This window comes from Habropoda laboriosa, unplaced genomic scaffold (assembly GCF_001263275.1).
Source record: "Habropoda laboriosa isolate 0110345459 unplaced genomic scaffold, ASM126327v1 scaffold212, whole genome shotgun sequence".
Classification (NCBI taxonomy): domain Eukaryota; kingdom Metazoa; phylum Arthropoda; class Insecta; order Hymenoptera; family Apidae; genus Habropoda; species Habropoda laboriosa.
This window is the reverse complement of record NW_017100509.1, coordinates 136,373-159,207: the sequence shown is the minus strand read 5'-3', so window position 1 is coordinate 159,207 and position 22,835 is coordinate 136,373. Positions and strand designations below refer to the sequence as shown.

Here is a 22,835-nt window from a genome sequence, read left to right as displayed (position 1 = left end):
TGCTGCGTCAATGGCAGCGAACGCGTTACGCAAAAATATCTCAATTTCTTCCACCCGAATCGCGTCACAGTGGAATAAAATATTTGTCGTGTAACTCTCGACACTTTCCTTATCAACGCAGAGAGAGAGTCCGCGATTCGTCGGAAGAATCGACACGCTGCGCTCTGTTGTAACGCAGATTCACAGTCGGAAGGGGCTATGTGCGCGTGCTTGCCCGTTCGAGCCGACAGTTGTTTCAGCTGTTGGAAATATTTTCAATCGATTGTTCAATAAAATACCGACGAAACGTTTGGAACAAGCGCGGGCGCGATAACGGTGCGTTGGCAATTTAATGGACCGAGCCGACATGAAGCATTTCCATAGCATTCTAGGGGACGCATTATCGAGCGTAAATTCGTTTCATTAGACTTTATTAGAACACACGGTCGTTTCCACGTTTCCAAGTTCCTCGCGTCCAACTGTATGCACGCCGTCGGATAATCCATGACGGCCGGAACACACGGCAACACCCGAGCGAATGCAGTTTCGCTTTGGCATTCGTTTAAAACCGGCCACAGCCGCACGCCAGCTCCATGATATTCGATTCATAAACTCATTTTTCCTGTCTCGTCGCCGACACGTCGTTTGTTACTGTTTTCTTTTTCCCTCTTTCACCCCTCTTTTTTCTTTTTTGTTTTCGTCCGGCGTCACTTTCATTCACTTTTCCGCGAAATTTCCACGCTGATCAGTGCGCATGCACTTTCCCATCCAATTACATTTACGCAAATTTCATGCAGTTCTTGGATAGCTCCGGTGGATTTTCGTAGGATTTACCTTCGGTGTTATTGATCGGTTTAATTAGAAGCTTTCGCTTTGAACGATAGTTCGTAACACTAGATCTGCCGGATGATTAATGTACAGCCATTTTATGGCCCCTTATGGAATAACGAATGACAGGGTTTTGAGGAAATTGCAATGCAAGAATTCTTTGGAATTGATTGAAACGGGGTTATCGGTGTTTGTGGTATTACCGGCGAACTGGGAACTCCAGGAAATGTTTGAAGTGTATCGAATTTAAAATTGTACCTAATAGCTCAGGTTATCATTTATTAGCAACGTAAAAAATAATACGAAAAGACAAAGTTACTTTGAGAAAAATCACTAATCAATTTGCCTCATGAATTTCGACACTGTACACATTGCCTACGCAGAGCACAGGTTACCGAGATTTTCATATTCTGAAAATTAACTTGGAATCGATAGAAATTTCTCAAGTGCGCCCTAATGGGAGAAAAACGTGCGTTTTATGAAATTTTCCCGCGAAAATAAATTCACTTCTCGGTAAATATTTCTCCGGACGAGGATAATTCACAGCGCTGAGATGAATAATCCAGAATAAAAAAGAGAAAAGAAAGGCGCTTAACGTGCGAAAAAACGCGGCGGGCCGATTAGAAGTCATAAAACGTCCGGTGTCGGTGATTAAGCGTAGAAGTTGAAAAAGCACCGTGGGTGGGGAATTTATTCACGCATCAGGTACACAACTTCAGTTTGTCTGTCGTTTAAACAGGCATGCGGGAGTGTACACGAGCCGCACAACGCATAATATTTGATTCATAAACCCGTTTTTGCCGTCTTGTCGCGGCTTTCACTCCAACGTCCTGATGTTGTGTGTGTGTGTGTGTGCCAGGTCTATTGTTTGTTAAAGCACGTTCACGCTGTCGTCCTCCATGGAATGCGTCTGCCATGATGGCCGGCAGCTGCATTATATTTTCGGCCGTCATTCCAATATTACGTGGCCGCCTTGTTCTGTTCTCTCGCGATCCTCTTCGTATTCGCGGAATCGCACGATTGGATTATCGCCATTATGAACCGTGTGCTGGTTTTAATGGAGAGGACAGGACGATATTCCTTTCATAACATAGCCTTCGTCGTCACGATCATTTTCGTTGATTAAAATAGAAAGTCCGCCGACGAGGAGCTGTTCGAACCGTTGAAACGATTGTAAAAGTTGGTTGTTCCTTCGCGCGCGTTTTTTCTTTTCCTACCTGACGGAAATGTCAAGTGTCGCGTTGATGGGTAAATTAGGCGCTTCCGATAATTTCTCGTACCTTGAAGAGGAATTGGAAACGCGTTTTCACAACGGCTCGGATATTCTTTTTAACGACACGGGGGTGTAGGGGAAATGGAAAGTCTGTTTAGTGGTGCGGATCATACGCTCCGCCTGATAAAGACCTGCTTATAGACTTAAACATTCCACGTCGAGGCAAAAGAGTCCTTTCAGAATCTGTTTCCGCCGGAGCGTTATAGCTGTGTTATTCTTTCAGAATGGTCTTTCCCAGTTTTGTTTCCTCAAATTGTCTGAAAGCCAGGACTCCGGTGATTCCTTCAGCTTTGATGCTAAGGAATAAGAGGAATTTCAGTCGTTTCAAAGCTTCGTACGGAAAGTTATTGCGGGATAATTTTCTGCTGTTCCGTAGAATGAAAAATCTGCGCTGCTGCTCTCAGCAGCATCTCTCCCCGATGATTATCAACATTTTATCATACATCTCTGATATGGATAAGTTGAAATACGGAAAAAAGAGAGAGCAGGTATCGGGTAGCAATCTGTTTAACGTCAATTAAATATCAGAAATCACCAGGGGGGACAGACGAGACAGCAATTAACAAGGATTCCCGTTTAATTACTCGCGACTATTAAACCTACACGCGGGAAATAACTGGTTCGTATCTGTTGGCAGACAGTACACGGACTTTTCCATGCGTTGAAAAATTCAGCCGCGCCGCGTGGTAGACGCGAAACAATTTTCAAAGAAGCGACGTCCGCCGGCTCTATTTTTGTTCCCCCCTCTCTCTCTCTCTCTCTCCGTTTTTCCTTTTTTTCGTTTCATCGCGCATTCAACGAAGTAATTAATATCCTTATTTGCGTTATATTAAAGGGGTAGTATGCTTCGTTCCTCGCTGGCGCGGTTCTCCGCCCGTGAAAAAAACATAGACGAGCGTGCTCGTTCGTCTCGTCGCTATACGCGAAACGTTGCGCGTCAACGTTTTTCACACGCGGGAAATATGGAAATATCGCGAAAATCTCGTTTGGCGATGGCGTGTAGACTCGGAAATTCTCCGTCTGAGCTGTCCCTACGGAGAGCTGTTCCCCTAATAAATGTCTAGTAGAATCCAGCTAGAAGCTTTATAATCGTAGCTCGCGCGAAATGTGACAAGGCCCTCGAGTCGCGCTGGGTCCAGGTATGTGTGTACCACGGCACCAAGTATGTAACTAACTGAATGCCTCTGGCTACATACAAAGCAAAATAACGTTAGACGGTGGTAAACGGCTGTTTATTAGGTTCCTGCTAAACTCCGGGACGCGTAGTCCGAAATGAGATGGCACTGCTTACGTACCCAACAGAGTCACCTACGAAACGATTGTAATCCCTCAGCTTCGAGCTTCAACGTTTACATGCTACCAACCGTTGCGCCGCTTTATCAGCTACGACATATTTGAAGCCTTTTGCCCGGGACCACCACACTGTATCCCTCGCCTCGTGATGAAACGTTCTCCAAAAGCTGGCAAGAATTCTCTTGTCAGTGTCGTTCGTTTCGTTCGAGATTAAAGTACTTATAGTCTTATTTAGATGGGTTACTCGGTGTGGAAATTCATTCGGTGCCTCTAAATTTGTCAGGTTCTTGATGAATATTTTAAATTTCCCGCCTTATGGCGGTTTCAAAGAAATTCTTTGGAACTTTGATACCGAAAATTTGGATTTTTTTAACCAACCGAAGTCTGTCGTTTTTCTTTTTCGCTACTTTTTGATTCTCCAGGGTGAAAACACCTCTTAAAAATTCCCAGGAATCCGGTCAAACGTTGAATTCAAACGCAGACCATTTTGTCGATCAATTTTCTGTTACTCGATAAATAAAGTTCGAATTTTATTTAAAAAGCCACCGAAATAAGGGATTCCTTTGTCGACACCGTCAAGCAGCAACGCACCGAACTATTCGTTCACAGATTTCCATGCAAAACGAGGAATAAAAGTGTACAAAAAATTGTATTCGATTATAGTATCGAACCTGGATACAATATCGTGTAACATCGGTTTTTATTGTTTTGATTAATTAATTAAAAAAAACGAAAAAAGAAGAGAACGGTACGATATTCGAAACACGAGACAGGAAATGAAAATTGATTCACGATCGGATCGCGTAACATCTGTGATAAAAAGTCGGAACCGGTGCCGCGTATCGGAATTTGCATACGAACCTTATCATTTTATGATATTTCTCGCCGAGGCAATTGTACCAGCCAGAATCGGCCAACGAATTTACATTTCACTCCGCGATATCCGGTTTCATAAATGTTTTTCATCGTTGATTAAAAATGCCCCGCGTAATCGGCTCGGGTTAATTTCACAGAGGTGCCGTCGCGTCATCGCCGAAAGGCAGAACGACGCGTCGCATTTATTTTTCCGACCGTTTACATTGTAATTCGTTTAACCGCGGCGTACGCCAGCGTAAAATTCTCTTGGAACGGTATGTATATGTAGGTAGGCTTGTGATACCATTTTTGTAATATTCAAGACTGGCCGTGGCTGCTGTACTTTCGAGGCGGCTGAACGTTTCTCCTCGCTTTTCTTTTCGCCACCAGGCCGAATTAAACGTTCAGCCGGATTAAAACGTTCGACTGCACAGCCTCCGCGACGTTTTATCTAATCAACAGGTACCAAATTCACTTTGCCGTGGAATGTTAAACACACCGGAAGCCTCTCTTCCTCTGCAAACGAACGCGGCTCTCCCGTGTCGATGACAAAAGTGAAAGATATCTCGTATAGGTTTCATGGAAATTTCTTGGCAATTTTGCGGGATATTTATCTTCAGTTTTGAATGGTATGGATTTATCGATGGTTCTAATTGAGAAATCAATCTGTTAGCCTGCTATTTGGCTTGTGTAGATTAATTTGATTACTTTGGCGATTTTATTTGTTGCATCACTGTGTTGTAAAAGTAAATCCAATATTGTTTTATTCAGTGATACACATCTCTTTTAATGTTTCTTGCATATTTTATAAAAGCAGTGTATTTATAATTTTGCATCAAAAATTAGGACTCCCTTTTTTTTATGGAAATTGTGTCAATTGAAACTACTCAAACTAAATCTTCCAAAATTCAGACTAGTCTCTAATACGAGTGATCCTTAGTTAAAGGGTTAGGATGAATAATTTTGCAACGACTATTTACATTTCCTTCACATTCACAAATTCCATTCACACCAAAATAAAGCAAACTAACGAAAATAACGAAACCAAACAAATTCCCAAATATTGACTCGTTATTAATTTCAAAAAAATTCACCGAAGTTCCGTGGTCAACCCTACACACACACAAAAAAAAAAGAGAGAAATACCCGCAGTGCAAAGGGTTAATAAATCGAGCGATAAAGAAGGTTCGCAGAGATGGTGCATCGGCATCGAATACGCATGTCGTCATTCTCGCTCGGCAGCCGGGAGCCTTGCGGCTGGAAATTTTCAAGCCAATGAATTTTCCCTACCACTCTATTTCATACAGCCTGTGATAAGGGGAGGTGAGAGGCGACGAGTGGAACAGAAAGGGGTGAAGAAGGTGTGCAGGAGTGAGAGACACGGTATATAGAATGGCGTTGGAGAAGCGGCAGAGACGAGAAAGGGGCAAAATCCTGAAGCACGATCTATGCCCAAGAGTACTTAATCTAATTCACCGGCGCCTCATGCATTTAATCACAGGCTCAAAATTCCGGCTAGGACCAGTTTGTTTTTTCACTTTGCCTGGAAAAGCGGATGACGGGCGCATTCACCGATAAAGCACGACACTTCTCCGCGTTCGCCGTGTTCTCTCTTTCTCTACCACACACAGACAGAAATTTATATGCTTGCGCGTGCTCTGCAAAGAGTACACCGTTTCATTCCGTTTCGACTCTAGCGGCCAGATTTCTTGCAGGGGGAAAAAAAAAGAAATTCAAACGGTTACGCGCTCGTGCAAAGTATTGTTTCCTGCTGCCAGCCACGATGCGGGCCAGGATTAATTGGTGCGTGATCTAGCGGTTCCGTTTCGATGAAATTAATTAAACAACTAGGTACCTATCTCTCCCTTCGTTTTTCTTTCTTCTCCTTTGCCACGGGGGAAATATCTGGAGACTAGATTACGAGATAATAAAGAATATCCTTCCTTTTGTTGCAGTATACAAAGTTGATTAATGCGGAGTATTCAGAGATCTGTTATCCATTCAGCGAAGTTACAAGTTTCGTAGTTCTATAGAATTGCTGATTATCTTAATCTTATTTCGGAGTTTCGATGCATTTTACATCGCGGCCTGTAATATTTCAGGAGCGATAGGTCTGTTAATCACTAATCCAACGATTCGGTTTCGTACTTCTTTCAGTGATAAATATGTATACAATAATATACTCTGGAACGATTTCATCAAAGTTCGTCGTAGTTCGAATTCGTTTCACGTTGTAGACTTGTTGCGATCTGATGAGGACGCAACGAAGTCTCGGTTCGGCGGATTATAGTAATAAGCCACTTAGTCACATTTGGCCACCAGACCGAGGTGCCGACGTTCGGAAGACCGCAATATAATACCCCCTGTGGACTCACCAGCGCGACACTCGGACAATAGGTCCCAAAAACACTCGTTTACAACAAATTCGGTCTCCCAAAAGATCACAGTTTTCGTCGACCAATAGCCGAACACACCACGTTTTCCACCTCCATAACACAACCACTAATGCCTATATATACATCTACACACCTGAAAGCCGACAATCACAGAAAAACGAGTGCACGAGGCACATCGTCACGAAAAGAATAACCGAATTTCAACTAAACATCTATCAAACATCTACATAAACGAACCGAAAGAAAAACATCTAACCCAACAACGAAGTTTCAGTACACCTCGAACCAGCGAGAACTATCATCAACCTGCGCCAGAACTCCTGGTCATAAGACTTGATCAAAGTCCACGACGCAACAAGACTAATAGATATGGAGTTCTAGGTCTGTCGATCGTTAATTTGACGATTAAAATCATATTCCAGAGCCAAAACTAATTCAGAAAATGAATTTTCTTATTAAAACCTCGTAAAATGGTTCGCAACTTTGTCACCCGGCAATTTCATAATTTTTTCAAAACCTGCACATCTCTTATTCATTTTTACAACGGTAAAGTATCGCAATTCCTACGACCCAATTGCAGAGTACAGAAAGAATAGAAAACGAGGGGGAGAGACACGGAACTCTCGAGTTCAATACCTTGGGATCAATTTTCCAGGAAACAACTTGGGTAACAGTAGCAATCGTACGGACAATGGTGGGAAATAATTGAGAAAGTTACGTTCGGATGAGAAATTAGCAATACCCGCGGGTATGTATCGAACGAGAATATTTTTACGAGCCACTTGGCCGTATTAGTTTTTGGTAGAGAGGAAAGTCTCGGTCGTTGTTGAGCCAGTCGGGTAGCAAAAGCAACCCAGTTACACGGAGAAAGATAGAGAGAGATACGTGCCTACCACTCGTAGTTGTGTGTATACGTGTAATATAATCTGAATAGATATGCGCAGTCGGGGGGGTAGTCGATGGGATACGTTGCAACGATCGCTGGGAAAAAGTGGAGATGAAGAAAGCGGGGCGGAGAACTTGTTTTGCGTGCGGGCAAATTAAATTCAACCAGGCGGCGGCAGGCCGTGTTGCTGCGTCGATAGGAGAACACAGAAGTAGCGCAAAAATTCGATCGGCTGGCTAGCGAAACGTGAAGCACGTACCTCACTCTCATCTGCGTGGTGCACGATCGGTGTGTGCGACGAGTCGAGGTTCTTTCCCTCGTTGAAGACGAGTTCGTTTCTCGCCTCGGAATTCTTTGAAAAATTCTTGTCACCTGGTTTTCGCAAAATTTCATTGTTGTACCTTGTTTCCCGTTTGTACAGTTGCTTTTCCTTTGCAATTTCAAATTGATTCACGTATGGGATTGATAGTGAAATATCGAACGATCGTGTAATTCGAATTATAAAGGGACGCTAGGACATTTTCTATTAGTTTATTTTTCGGCGGAAATGTGCAGAAAGAGGAGAACAGTTGGGTGGGTAGCTGTTGTTTAGAATTGAAATAGGCGAAACTGTTGGTATTCCAGAGCATCGCAAAAGCATTAAGGTCCCGACCGTCATATTTCGTTATCACGGGCAAATATTGCATCAATATTGGCAGACCGTGCAGAGCACAAAGAACGAGGGTAAATACGAAAACAATGATATATGGAAGTCAAACAAGCAAGTTGCGCAGCAAACCCCTCTGTGTAGTTCCTCTCGCTGTCTACTGAGGTCCAATATAAATACAACCGGTAGATTAATTTATCATTTCTTCGGTAAAAAGATACGGCGTGTGGGGGTGATTCGTTGAATTTGACGCGTAATGAAAAGGACGGTGTGTGTAATGTAGCGATATTTTGCAAAAAGGTGAAATAACAGAACCGGCAAAATTATCGTAACGTGAAATTACAAGCTGAATGTAAATTCTCCCGATTCCCTCTTTTCTTGCCCAACGTTTTGGTCTGCGTTTATTAATAATTTCTCTCTGATTTAATTATCATATTCCTGATTTGTGCAATATTTATTCGCCTTGCTTTTGACGAACTCGCGGATATTCAGGCTGCTCTGTCCGATCGACGGAATTAAACTGACACGTTTAGCCTTCAATGACACGTTTGGCTATGTAAAAAAAAAAAAAAAGAGAGAGAGAGAAAAAGAAGAGTAGCGAATTGTAAAAAGTGAGAATCGAGACTGGGCTGTTTTTATTGTTCTAGGCGCAAAATATCGTCTATTTTTGCGAAGTTCACAATCTCGCTGGAGAGATATAAACCAGCTCGTTTCGATGCGAAGTTTCATCGCGTGTACAAACTGTTATCTTTATTACGATCGTAACGGCGCGAGAAAATCGTACCGCAGCGATGATTTCGAACGAAGAATTTCGCTGCTATTTTATTTATCCTCGACGGTCAATGAAATATTCAAATATTTCGCCTGAACTGAGGCACAATAGAGCAACGGAGCAATACGGTCGTCTCATGATTTATGACTTTACGTACTGGAACGATCGACTGACTGGCGAGCTCATGTTTCTGAGCTTTCAGCTTTAAAAGATTTATAAGAATGCACCAAATGGTTCGCAGAGCGTCACTTTCCCGTGCATATACATATTCGCGTGGTCCAAAAATAAAGCGTATACGATGTGCAATATATTTATCGTGAATGGAAACTGGAAAACACACACACACACACACACACCACTTGTGTTAAAATATCGCGCGATATTTTTTTTTAAACATTCTCCAAATGGTTTCGTTGCCAAAGGTACCTACATATGTATACGTGTCTCTCTGTTGTGAAGTGAATTTACTAAAACGGCCGATATTTGTGAAATTTATTCAGACACGTTTGATTATATCTAGATTCGTGTGGTAGCTAATACCCAGAGCGCTCGGCTTAGCTATTTGGAATCTTGTTACCCTCCCTTGAGGGTAGATTAATTAGCACCCTCGAATAATGTGACCCACAGTCGCCCGTTTCGATATAATTGGGCTAACCTGCGAATTCCATTCATGATAATTATAATATTAACGAAGCTACATTAAGTACGACAAGACAATTAAATTCCACATGTCAAATACTAATACATCCTAATACATCGTGGTGAATTCTGACTAAAATTTCTGCCTTGAATTTATCGGTCGCATTATCGAAATCACCAAATTTTGACTCCAGAGGATATATCAATTTTTCTTTTTTTTAAATAAACATCGAATTTTACAGTAAACTCGATCGATCGACTCTTCTGTCAAATACAATTCTACTTTCACCTTTGCGTCGAATCCACAATCGTTTCCCAAGGTAGAAAAGTGCATTTTCAACGTTCTAATCTGTCCCTCGAGTTACGAATCGATAATTAAGCGACGAATAAGCGGCGAAGCAAGCATTCGCGCTTCCGCGAGATAACTCGACGCGTACATAGAGAGAGAGAGAGAGGGGGGAGAAAGAGAGCAGCTAGTATCTTACTTGGAACACGTAAAAGTGTTTCTATACGTGGACGATAAAATTCTCGAGATTACAAGCTGCACCGACACTTCCTTTCTGCGCCCTGAGGCGTTCCCCTTATCAGCATACTGCGAAGCGGCACAATAAGACGGAAATCTGGTGGAAAGAACGGATACCGTGCAACGAGACCGAGCCTCTATCGTGGAAATAAAAGTGGCAAGTAACGGCTTGTAGACGGTGCAAGAATAGGAGGTTGGGATCCACAGTTGTAATATGCAATACGCAAACACCTCGTGCACAGAGCTCGATCGTACGGCACCAAGCGCGACGACATTCCCTTTCCGCTCGACGAGAGACGTCTTCGAATACGCCAGGCACCGGAATAACGCTTCGAAACAGTCCTAGGCGGAGAACCCTGGGCTATGTAAATGTGTCTCGGCCAGACCCCGTTGTTCTTCCGGCGTGACATTACTTTTCCACCGTTGTGTTGGATGACGTTACCTCGCCTCAGACCTCTGATGGCCACCATCAATTACAAAGACATTGATAAATTCCGCGGCATTGTCGGCAGCCAGGTCCTCGTTCGCTTGTCGAGAACCTCGTATAGTACATGGACGAGCCATACGGTTTAAGAGGGTCTACAACACACTACTTTTGGGAGGGGGAGGGGGGAGAGATGGTTGTGGCATTAAACCGACGCGATTCAATTCAGTTTGGGGGCTACCTGACGCCGAGCCGAGCCAACCTGACTCTCTTCGGGGGGGGAAAGTCGATAGCCGAAGAGTTTGCGAGTTGAACAAAACAAGCCTTTGAGAGTGGAACGAGTGACGCACCAGGCTTGTCCTGTTGTCAGAATGTGCTCGGTTAATTGGCCCCGTGGCTTCCTTCCCGTGCTTCCCGAGCAATTATTGAATTCTTTTCAACCTTCGAATTTCCTGAACACCGCTTTCATTCGCGAACGTCTCTCTTCTTTTTTCCATCGTGGATTTTTTTTTTTTGACAGTGCTTTTTTTCGAGGGAATAGCCTAGGACGTTTGTATCGCGACAGTGAGCATAATTGGAAAGGATTTGGTACGCTTATTTCCCGGCATTTCGTGGATGGACAACTTCGTCGAAGTACAGTGGCCTGCGAAAGTATTCACATTTGAAAACTTCTATTTGCAACGATGTTCGCGTAAGGCGCGAATCCCGTTGTCAACGGGACGATTCGAAGGTACATACATACGTCTATAAGGTTGAAATTGACATGTCTCGGTTAGGAAAGAACTATCACACTAACAAGCTTCCTGCACCGACATTTTCCCGACTGCTCCTTTACTCACCTGCCCGAAATTTTTGCCTCACCGCGACCTCGAACTTTCTCTCTCCCTCTCTCTGGTTCTCCATCGTTTAACGAGGCGAGTTTTCGCCCCAAGACGATTAAAAGTTGAGCGAGGAAACGACATTGAAGAGGCACGACCCTTCCGGGATCGGCTCCTGAAATTTCTCCGGTCTAGATAGTAGAAAGGAAGGGTTAACGTGGAAGGAGCGGTTGATGGGGTGCCGTAGGTTGGATTCAGCGGGGTGAAGGGTTAGGGTTGGAGAAGGGCGCGAGCAGGCTAGACAGTAAAGTTCCTTCTTTGTCGGATGGGCGCGGTGAATAGCGTGCGGAGGCAGACGGACGGGTTAAATTTGCATGGACGCTTGTCTGCGTTTCCAATTTCACGCATGCACACATCCAGCAGTACCGATAATAAACGGCGCCAGTTTTGGCATAAATCAAGGCCACAAATCCTGGCGCGCCTTCGTCAGTTGAGAGAGCCAGTGCCCCTTCAGGATATATTCGCGACTCGTTCGCGTACCCAGACCCTCTCTGTCTCTCTCTCTCTCTCTCTCTTTCTATTGCACGTCTACCTTTTTTTTCACAGCCCCCTCGACCGTTTCTTTCTCCCTTGCTCCTCATCGACAGACGGATTAATCCAACATGGAGAGCTAAACAAGCAGAAAGTACGCTTACCTGCCGACGTACCAGCGGCGGGAGAGAGGAAATATCTGTAGAATTTCACTCTCGGCCCGTCCGGTAATCCCCAGTAGGCCGTTTGAACTGGACATTTGAATGGCGCGGCTTATTAAGATCCGTGTTTTTCGTGGCAGCCTGGACGGTCCTCTGTCCCCCTCCCCTCATGCGAGTTTTCGAGTCGCGAGCGAAAGAGCGACAGCCTGATAGTGTTTAAAGTATTATGCATTGTTAGTCCGGATTACCTATTCCGCGTTTTCCACGATTGTGTTGTTACGTTCATTCTCTGTCTCTCCTGCTCTTTTTATTTTTTTGTTGTTTTTTTTATTTGTCATTTGGTTTGCACGCATTTTTTCCGTTCGTTTTAACGAACGATTAGACTCGCTTTCGGATTGATACGCTTTCGCATCGGGGATGAAAACGAACGAGCAATTAACCGCGTACGTTGTTTGCCCATCCGATAGCAGTTTAGATAATCGCTTCTGTTCTGCACGCTTTCTCATAGGAACCATTTGTCCTCGCGTTGACCACGATCTTCTGCTGGAAAAAGTTTCTCCCCTCTTAGCGCGTTCAGGAAATACTCGCTTATCACTCGATGGTTCGATTTTATCGAAGCGTTTAGTATCGTTAATTCTTAATTTTTCAGTTTCTACTCTTCTAATCTATTCAGTCTTTTTTGTCATCTATTTCGGAATGTCCCATCGCTTTGGAGAATAAGAGAATCACTCGATGGCGGCCGCACTATTCTGAACGTGCTTAGAGTGTCGAAAGAATCCCACTCCTTCCTTAAGTTTTTTCATTTTTTAATCTAGCCTATTTTTCCACCGTGCACGCGTCGTTCCAATGGAAGCACAGAGTGTTACAGGCAAAATAACGATTCATTAATAGCCGTTAATCGAAAGAAGAGATTCGTTGGTTCGTTCGTCACCGTCGGTGGAGCGCAATTAAATAAACATTCGAATCAATTTCCGCGCATTTACGAAACGCCCACAAAATTTGCAACGTTCGGAGGGGCTGGGCAACACTGGTGTCATCGTGTATTTCAAGCGGCCGAGTATTTACCGGGCAAGCAGAATTTTCGCGGTTACCATATCAATGGATGGGCACAATACGAGCCCTCTCATTAACGTTTTATGATGATCCAGCCGCGCTTCCGCACGCTCATAAATTCTACGTCACCCGTTAACATTAAAAGAAATAACCGTGCGATACATCTGCCTGTTATAACTATACGTCTGGCCCGCGCGTTATAACTACGATATTCAAATTAAGCTTATTGCGTGCCGGCATTTTGTATTCGTGTCGTGTACAAACTTAGTTACCGGGGGATCAGTTCCGGTGGAAGACGGCGATTGGGGGGGTTTGGAACGTAGTTTGGACGTGCTTTGAACGACGTCTAATTTCTTTCGTGGTTGTAACAAAGATTTTCAGATCGCCCCGACGATCCGTCTTTTTCACCAGCTGATGCGTTTCGAATTCCTCCCTCGTGGCTTGGCGATTTTTAAAACATTACTTCTCGAGAAGTTTCACGTTCAATTAGAGCGGAAACGTGGATGAATTCTGTTAGAGTGTATCAACGTAATAATTCTCAATGACAATTTCATTTCTTTTAGAGCTAGACTAATCCATCTTCATTTTTTTTTTTGTTTTTTAATTGAATTATGAATATGATTTATTTAACGAGAGACAGAGGGATTTGTTTTGTGTTCGATTGTTGATATTTTATTTGATTCTGCTGTAAGGTTACGATACAGGATTGTGGTGATTATTGGGACTTTCGAAGTTTCGAATTATGTGTTTCTTGTCCGCAATAGTCGAGTTCATAAGAAGACACGGTTTTCCTTTCTGAACACAGTTTGTATAGAAGATTGTCTTGTTTCTAAAATGAAAATTAATCGTGGCCGGAAGTAGAGCGGGTCTCAACGTTGAATGTAACTTCATGGAATGTAATGGGAACATGCCGCCCTAGAAACGTTCGCTTTTTCTTTGCCCTTAGTTGGCTGACTGCAAATGGATTTAAATAACTTCTTCACCTCGGAACTTGTCACGGTCCAGGGATCATCTTTCACGTCAAATTTTTCGTTCAAACCCAGCTAAAATATTAAAATCCTGTTGGCTTTTGGTTGGAATTTGTCAACAAAATTAAACCTAGAAAATCGTTCCAAATAGAAAGCCAAAAAAAAAAAAAAAATTGAATCTCCGATACTGATCAAAAATTCCTTTGAACCTCTCTCGCTAATTTGCCTCGATACGAGACAAATTTTTCAATCACATCACATGAATATTCTCTTTCAGTCTCGATCGTTCCTCCCAGTGTTAATCCTCGGAGATTGTCAACAAAAATTCGGAGATCATCACGGCAGATACTATTCTCGGCGTGTTTTAACGCGAAATGGTTGACGCTCGATTGTCGTATGCAGGACGATTCTCGTATGAATTGCTAAGTCGGCTGCGAACGCAGTCGGGGACAATTAAACGTCTAATTTTCTCTGGATGTCAGGCGCACAAGGTATCACAGTGATTCGAGCGCGCGACTACCTAACTACTGACATACATGCCGCAACCTTGCTGGATGACGAACACACTACTGGGAAGTGACAGTAGCTAATTAATTAGTATCAAATGTAACTCCCTCCGCAACAGTATTCTATCCGCCATACCGCCTGTTACAGTGCACGGCATTTGATACAGCCGGTGATTAAGCGCGTAGACGGAAAATCCTAACTGGCTCGCAGTTGGCGTACACGCGAACTCAATTCCGTAGAAATTGCAAAGTTATGAGGTGTATACCGGCGATGAGAGGTGTTTATTAGACGTGGTCGATCGTAGAGATTAAAAGCTGCTTTACACACTGGTGTGTTTCTTGCCATCGCGAATATATGCATATCAGTTTCACGATTAACGCTTTTCCTTTGTTTCGCCCGCGTTTTGTTCCACGGCCAGAGAGATCGAGTGGGCCAATCGGAACGTTGAAAATTAAAAGTATTTCACACTTGTGTGTATCCGTCGGTTTAAATATTTGAAGAGTATTTGGTTGGAAAAATATTGAACATCGCCATTGGTCTATACCACCGGTGTATATCGCAGTTTTTCAGCCGTTGCCTCGCGATACGCAAACAGCAATTGTAACGATTATTCACGGTTAATTCGATAAATCGTCCTTCCTACGAATACGCAAAGAGAGGATCGATATTACGCTCTCATAGTCCTCGTTTCACCGGTTCACATTTTCCCTGGACAAAATTTCAACGATTACCATTTTTCCTTCCGTTTTTATTTATCAAAAAGCAACGAAATGTTGATTTCCGTTGGAACGATTTTGGAAGAGAAATCCGGCTGGCGATTTAAAAGAACGCCAGGACTATTTGTACCCCGCGGAATGTTGACCCGTCGACGAGCAACACGCGCGAATTTAAGACGCGACACTATAATTAGTCTAGGCGTGAGAACGAGAGGTTTCGGGCTGCCGGTTAAACAGGCTATTAGCAGCAGCTGTTACGTGACATCGGCGCGTCTTGGACAGTATTTAATGTCGCGGCTTACACGCTCGTGTTTTTTTCTTCCTCTCTCCTTCTCTCTTTTTCCTCTCGTTGCTAACTTGCTCTCGCGACCTCGCGGCAAAAACCTTTCGCTTTCTACGCTTCTTCTTCGCACTTTTCCTTTTCACGGTCTCTCGAACGTCGTCTAACTACTATATGTCTGATTATCCCGATATGAAATTGTCCAGCAACTTGCTCTTCCTCTCGTCCTACTCCCACCTCCTTCCATCCACAACAACGAACCATCCCCCTTCCTACTCTGCCTGTTCCTCCGTAACAGTTTCACACCCTATACAACCGAACTATCCATTCACTCAGCCGTTTGGCAGGGCCAGGCATGCCGTAGCGGTTGCTTGTCCGATGCAAGGCACTGCAGTTGCAGCTACAATTCCCGTGTGCATCGGTAAGGAGCAGTAGTCCGTGGCATACTGTGCGAGAGAGCACGAGAGGCGAAATGGAGCTGCTAGCTAACTATACGTATATATATATATGACCTCGTGGCTCCCGCGTGTGGTAATAGCGGTAGCTACGGTGTACCAGTCAAACGCATAGCGTATTGATTTTAATATCTACGCCACCAAGGCACAGGCGACCATAAGGCTCGAAGAGCAGGCGAAAACCACGCTGGATAGCTGACTATTGGAATGTGTAGCAAGGCAGAGTCACTGTTGGTTACCAGAGAGTTCCGGAAGCTGAGTAGTTGGCAAATAAGAATAGGCACTTGGTCGGCGATAGAGAGCGATTAGAGGATAATTGTGAATTTCTAGGTGTCGAGATTCGTTCTTTATCTGTCGGGATTCTTTAGATCTCTGTGATTTCTGTTTATTGTTGTGTTGGTATTTTTGGGATAACGATGTCGAAGTGATAATCGCTGATTTTGATGAAACTTTGAAATATTCGACACGTATTCTTCCACACTGAAGGGGTGAGAATCTCCCTGAAAATGAAGGATAGTGCACATATTCGCTCTAATATCTCCATAATTATCAGAGATAGAGAAATAGTGTAAATTGAGGAATTCGACTACCTAAAGAGACACAACCTCAAATATTCGAATCCTCAAAAATAGCAGATACCGCATCTCCGCGATAAAACTGTCACAAATAGAAAACATAAAATGTTTCAGAAGGACGAAAAGAAAATTGGTTAATTAAAGCATTATGAAACACGCGTCGGTTGAAGTATTACAGGCAGTAAAATAAAAATCGAACATATTTGACTCGTGACACTTCTCTCACGGGGGTTGCCTGCGTGTCATCCGTATCGTAAGCTCGGGGGATAGTCAGTCCGCTATCCTAACAATCTCTTTTCCTGTTGTCGTCTCTCATCGAACGTGAAACCGGCATTTTGGATCCGCGTGTTCCATCCATCAAGGGGTAGATTCGATGGGGTTATGGGGTGAGAGAACCGATGACAGGAGGACGCGCGCTACAAAGGGACCGAAGGACGCTGATACGTTACCGAACCGTGGAGCGAGATGACGCTTTTACAACACCCATAAACGCCTGGTGCTGGCGAGACGGTGAGAAGGCACCTGTGGCTGATGCACGGCGCGACGTTGCCGCAAAGTCTGCCGCTTTGCGTACACGCCAGGCGACGCGTTAAGGATCTATGGAAATTTCTTGGCTGCGGTGCAGGCGACGGTGGCTGCGTCGACGACGGCCATTGGCCTTCCGACCACCGCGGTGAAAATTCTCTCTCTCTCTCTCTCTCGTTCTCATGTACACGGTGACACCGAAATAGCTCTTTCGAACCATGGAAAATGGTCAGAAAACTCTTCCTTTGACCTTTAACCCGAAACTCCTTTGGATTTTTGAAAATGTAGTTTAGGATAGCGATACTGCCGATAGTCTACCAAATTTAGACTCGTTTGACAGTCTACGAAGGTTCGAAATTATTTTCGGTAATTTCTCTAAGTAAGTTTCAAGCATTCTTACCGAAAGTGTTTGTATCTCGGAAAGCAAGGACCTATGGAGCATCTCTGGACCTATGTGAGGAAAAATTTTAAGGACCAAACGTGGCTCTATGCCTTTTAATTTCCTCGTGTTATCGTCCTTTTCCATCCTGAGAAAGGGTAGAACAGGGTAGCAAAGTTGAGTCGCCTATTTCACTGCCACCCTGTATAGTTAAGGATACGAGGCGGTGTTTTAACTCAATTTTCCGATACTATCCGAAGGAGAGGGGCAATTTGCACGGGGTCCACCGTAAGAGAACGTGGTTAACGGGCGCGTTGTTAAAATTGTACCGGCTCCGGTATAATTGCACCCTTAGACCGTTTCTGAATGTGGGCTAACGAGTAACCGGAAGTACAATAGTTGCCGAGGAACACGTCGCGGTTGGAATTAATCTGATTTGGCGAAGGGGGTGTGTGGACGAAGAGGCAAACGGAGGTTGCAGTTTGGAGAATCTAATGAGAATTAATCGAGTTGGAGTATTAGACGATTGATGCGTACTCGGAGACAATATGAACAGGGTGAACTTTCTAACGGTCCAACTTGTAACTACATCGTAGACGTTCATTTCTGACGCCCGGTTTGGAAAATTTACAACGAAGAATTCGTTAATAGGGAGAATTTTAGTAGTCCGTTTGCTCGAAGAGAGAGAGTCGTGTTTGGAATATAATTAACGGTCAGAGGCTTAAGTTGAAGCAGGCAGGCAGTTCGTGTTTGCAATGGTAGCTCGTTCAGTTATGTCTGTTATTCTCTGAATTTTGGCTGTGTCGAGGGACGACGACGAGGATACAAAATTGGTGAAATCGTAGAAATATTTTTCACAGGGAAATTGATGGAATAGTATTTCGTTTCACCTGTACACGTTCATTCATATTCACGTTTCAGGAATATCGCTTTTTGATTCGTTCCACTTAATTGCACGCAACTCTCGCCGTGTAACTTTCCGCGGATGGAAGGCAGTACTTTCCACAGTGGCAGTCGTAAACGCTTTTGTTCGCGCAATATTGCGGAACCGCTTCAGCTTGATGAAGCGTCGTTATTCTCGAGTGAGTCAATCTCAATGACTATCTATTTTGCATTTGCACAATTTACGTGAAATCGCGATAAACTTTAATATCCCTTTAGTTTTCCTCAGTTCCTTCCAATCTGTCTACATTTGCTACACAAACATTTATTATACGCACAATATTTCTGTTCGGAAAAGCGAACGAAATTATCGCAACTGTCTGGCGCAATGAACCAAATGGAATTTCGGAAATGCGACGAAAATGTAATCAGGAGTTACGCGCAAAATAGTATAAACGAACGGGCAAACTGTATTCCAAATAGAATAAATCGTGAAAGAAAAATGAACAAGGATCAAGTTGAAATGCTTATCATGTTCACCATTGCGAAAATTTCATTGGAAAATTTGTCGAGATGTCAGAGCGTGTTTGCTTTTCTCCCTCTCCACGATGTATGTAGCTAGGCCATAGCGTTAGGAAAAGTTAATCGAATAAACCGGTTTCGCGAACATTTGTGACGCGTGTTCGAACAATGGTGAAGTTCAGAGCCCGGGAACGTATGAATCCAACGAAACCGGCCACGTCGCGATGAGTACGCGATAAAACCAATGTCGACAACGTGTTTGCAGTTTTATGGGGTGTCGGCTAAATGCAACTCGGTGTACGGACCTTAATAACTCTCGCGTGATACGAGAATAGAAATACGCGGCGTGAGATTTACCGGTTCGGCGCTGCAAGTATTCCATTCTCTATAAACGACGTGATACGCGTGACCGAGAAATTTACATCCGCTTCTGTTTAATTGAATCGTTTAATGATCAAACCGTCCGAAAAATATAATTATCGGAAATATTGAATCGCGTCGCTGTCTGAGTGAACAAGATGGCATGTTAACGAAGTGAAATATTAAGCTTCGTTGAAAAAGCTTCCGGGGACAAATGAAGTAAAATGGAAATTATTTCAAGTTTTTTTTTCGCCTGACTAAGTCTTCGTCTCTCGAAAAGTCTTTCTTATTTTTCTTCCTTTTTTTTTTAGGATTTGATGATTATGACGTTCTCTTCTTCTTTTTTTTTTTTTGGTTTTTTTCCTTTCGTCGACGTTGAAACGTTTCTTTACAACGGGCGAAATATATATGTATATAATAAAAACACCTTATATTAAGCTCACTCCGCGCTATTAAGTTTAAGCAGCTTGCGGCGCACCGCAGAAAAGCTATGGCGCTAATAGGATGTACTCGCCTTGTGTACTTGAAACGGGTGAAGCGCGAATTTAGATGCACTGTTCTTAACGCTTCCGCCGTTGGGGAAAAATTTGCGACTGGACGCGGCTGTCCGTGTATTTTCTCGTTATCGAACTGGGAACACGTTACAGCGCGAATTAATCGCGAAAATTATCGAGGTATTAATGAAAATTTCATCGGTTTCGAGTTCGTACATTAACCAGATGTACAGGGTGTTTCGTAACTGGTATTACAACGTTGAAAAGGGACGATTCTCTGTGGAATAGAATTTGTTCGTAAAAAGCTTACTTTTCGAGACAGTTTAAATTTAAAGATGATTTATTATCGTAAAATTTTGCATTTCGCAAACATTTGCGCGGAAAATCGTGTAAATGGAAAGAAGAAATTGAGCTTCGAAACGAGGATTTCACTTTCGATAATTCGTTCGGTAACGCGAATGTAAGTGAAGGAAATCTATGATAAATGTATTTTCTCTACTTATCGTCACGTTGCTCATTAGCGCAGACATAAACCCGCGATATGTATTTAAATCCCCCGGCGTGTGCTCGATGAATTTTTAAATTTAATTATCTCGAAAACTAAGCTTCTTACCAACAAATTTCATTCCACATTTTTCCTTTATTTCCTCGCGTAGAATCACCAGTTACGGGGACCACCCGGTATAAATGAGAGAAACGTTTGCACGGTTTGAAGATTGAAAGAAAACTCGTGGATTTTGTTGGATAGTTTAATCATGTCGTTGGAAACAGCACGAGATATCTTAAGTTTGATCGAGTTGAGTGAATTATTCTGTCTGAACTGTTTCAATCAGTTTATGATAATACAGCAAAGATGATGAAAGTTGCATAACGTAGAATTAAATGGTACTTTGGGAATTATGCATGCATTTAATTCCGTGGCTTTCTGATTACAGGATTAAGGGTTGTTGACGACATTAAGGAGTCTGTTTAAGACGCGGATTCGAACTGCACCGGGCATCTCAACTGTGTATGTCCGAATTTGGTGATTCTACGGTGAGTTTACTTTACTAAATCCCACTGTTAACAATTCAATTCTCCGTTGCTGTTGTTATCATCGATATATGTATACGGTTATCGTGGTTTGTCCACCGGTGAAAAGTTTTGGAAAACTGTCGAACCAACGAGAAATTCTCACCGATTTCGTAGCTACGTTCAATTTTCGCGGCGTGCTATCTTTCTTTGTACTTTACGATCCGTAATAAATGTCTGCGCGATGTTACATCGCAGTCGGTATATTTTTAGCTCGTGATGCTGCACTGCATCTCTGAGTCTAGTAAACATAAACAAGGAATCGCATGTTGCCTCGTCATTACGGATAATATATTATATTGATCGATGAAAGATGGTGCACGTGGAGGATTTTTCTATTTTATCGGAATTCCGAATTAAAACATTCGCTTGGGACGTTTGGAGCCGCACTTGACACGGTGATTTCGCGTCTATTTCCTTTGATCGCTTCACGTTGGAAAAAGCTGCTATAGCTAACGAATATTTTTCAAAGAAATTTTATTTAACTCGTGAAACATCTGTTGTGGCATTTCTGAAGAGAAATTGAGCCATTTGTAGCGTTTTGTAAATTGACTTCGAGACAGATGAAAATCTCAATGACTCAAAAAACCCGAAAAATTCATTCACAATGCGACGACAGGCACGAGTTTTAATCTCTCGATGAAAAAAAAAATTGAATATATATTATACGAATGCAAACGGTTACTTCTTTAAAAATGTTTAACGCCGATCGTTTAATTCCTACGTAAATGTCTATCAGAATTTCCAAAGTTTTTTTTTGTCTCGTACGATTTAAATCTGGCCTAAGGGTTGGATACGGGTTAAGGTTAGTTTCGAGTATTATTAAAGGAAGTACGGAAATTGAAAGTACGAAAATATCGCGGCGATTTTACGTCGGCCACTTGAGCGTAATCAGCGAGTGGAAAAGTTGAGCGCGCAAGTGGGCGCAAAAAGCACTGCTTAAAATTCAAACGTAAAAAGTACAGGCGTGCACACAAAGCGAGAAAGAGCGAGAGAGAGGAGAGTGTGTCCACTGATTCGTGAACGATGATCAGGGGAACCGCGACAAAAGAGTTTAGGGATATATAAAAGCGACTTTATGATACTGGAGAGAGAGAGAGAGAGAGAGATACGGTAGCATGTTGTTGCGACAGTAAACACTTTATTACTGTATCAAAGGGAACGTTTACGAAAATTGGTCACGCTCGTGATATCTCGCGCATCGTAACGCATTAATATCGTATCGTAGAATATTTCGTTTATATCCGCTCGTAACTGTAATTTATTTCTCCAGCTGCAAAGTGTATATTTACGCGGGATGTATAGATCCATTGGTAATATCCAGTTTACTGCCGGGCGTATTTATCAATTGTAATGTTTCACGTTGCAAAATTTCCCCTTTCTGCTAAGTAAAGATCCTCGAGTATCTATTAGAGATCGCATTTATCTGATTTAACGTTCACTCTAAAAGAAAACTAGCCTTTTTGCAAAATGAACCGGTCGATCTGAGAAACGAGAGATTTCTCTCCAAATTCATCCACAATTTCTGGAATACTTTGAATTTACCGCGTTTCAAAGGGAAGTATTAATTTTTCGCGCGGCAGGTGCCCGAATCCATAAAGTTTTCAGGCCCCTGTTAATAAAGGGCTCGTCATCGCGTAAAAATTCATTTTCAAGTGGGCAAAAGTTAGGCGCGAAGTTCCGCGTGGGTGCAATATCGCGCAGGTCGAAGAAGGACAGGTCGAAACTTTTTTACAGCGAATTCAACTTTTAGGACTGGTAAGTCGGGATGAGAGTCATGATAGAGAGGAGGTGGAGGGAGATCGAGTATTGGATTACGATGGAATGATTACCCTTTTAATTAAAAGGGGTGAAACAAGCCAGTTTCGATCGTACGGATTAACTTGCTAAATCTGTGTGTTACAGTCTTATTGTTCGCTTTGTGGAACAGATGTGCGTATACGTGTGTGTGTGTGTGTGGGTGGTGAAATTCGTCGGTTAAATCAGTCGCTCAAATATTTATGATGTTTGCCTGTCGTCAGTCG

General features: G+C 43.0%; 1 long non-coding RNA gene across 1 annotated transcript in view; it reads left to right on the top strand.

The window, feature by feature from the left end:
- The window catches only part of LOC108576276, a 70,299-nt gene extending 49,561 nt beyond the window's left edge, over positions 1 to 20,738 (top strand). The window contains exon 3 of the long non-coding RNA XR_001891437.1: positions 20,676 to 20,738. This is a non-coding gene — a long non-coding RNA (uncharacterized LOC108576276). The remainder of the gene's footprint in view (positions 1 to 20,675) is intronic.
- The last annotated feature ends 2,097 nt before the right edge of the window (positions 20,739 to 22,835 follow it).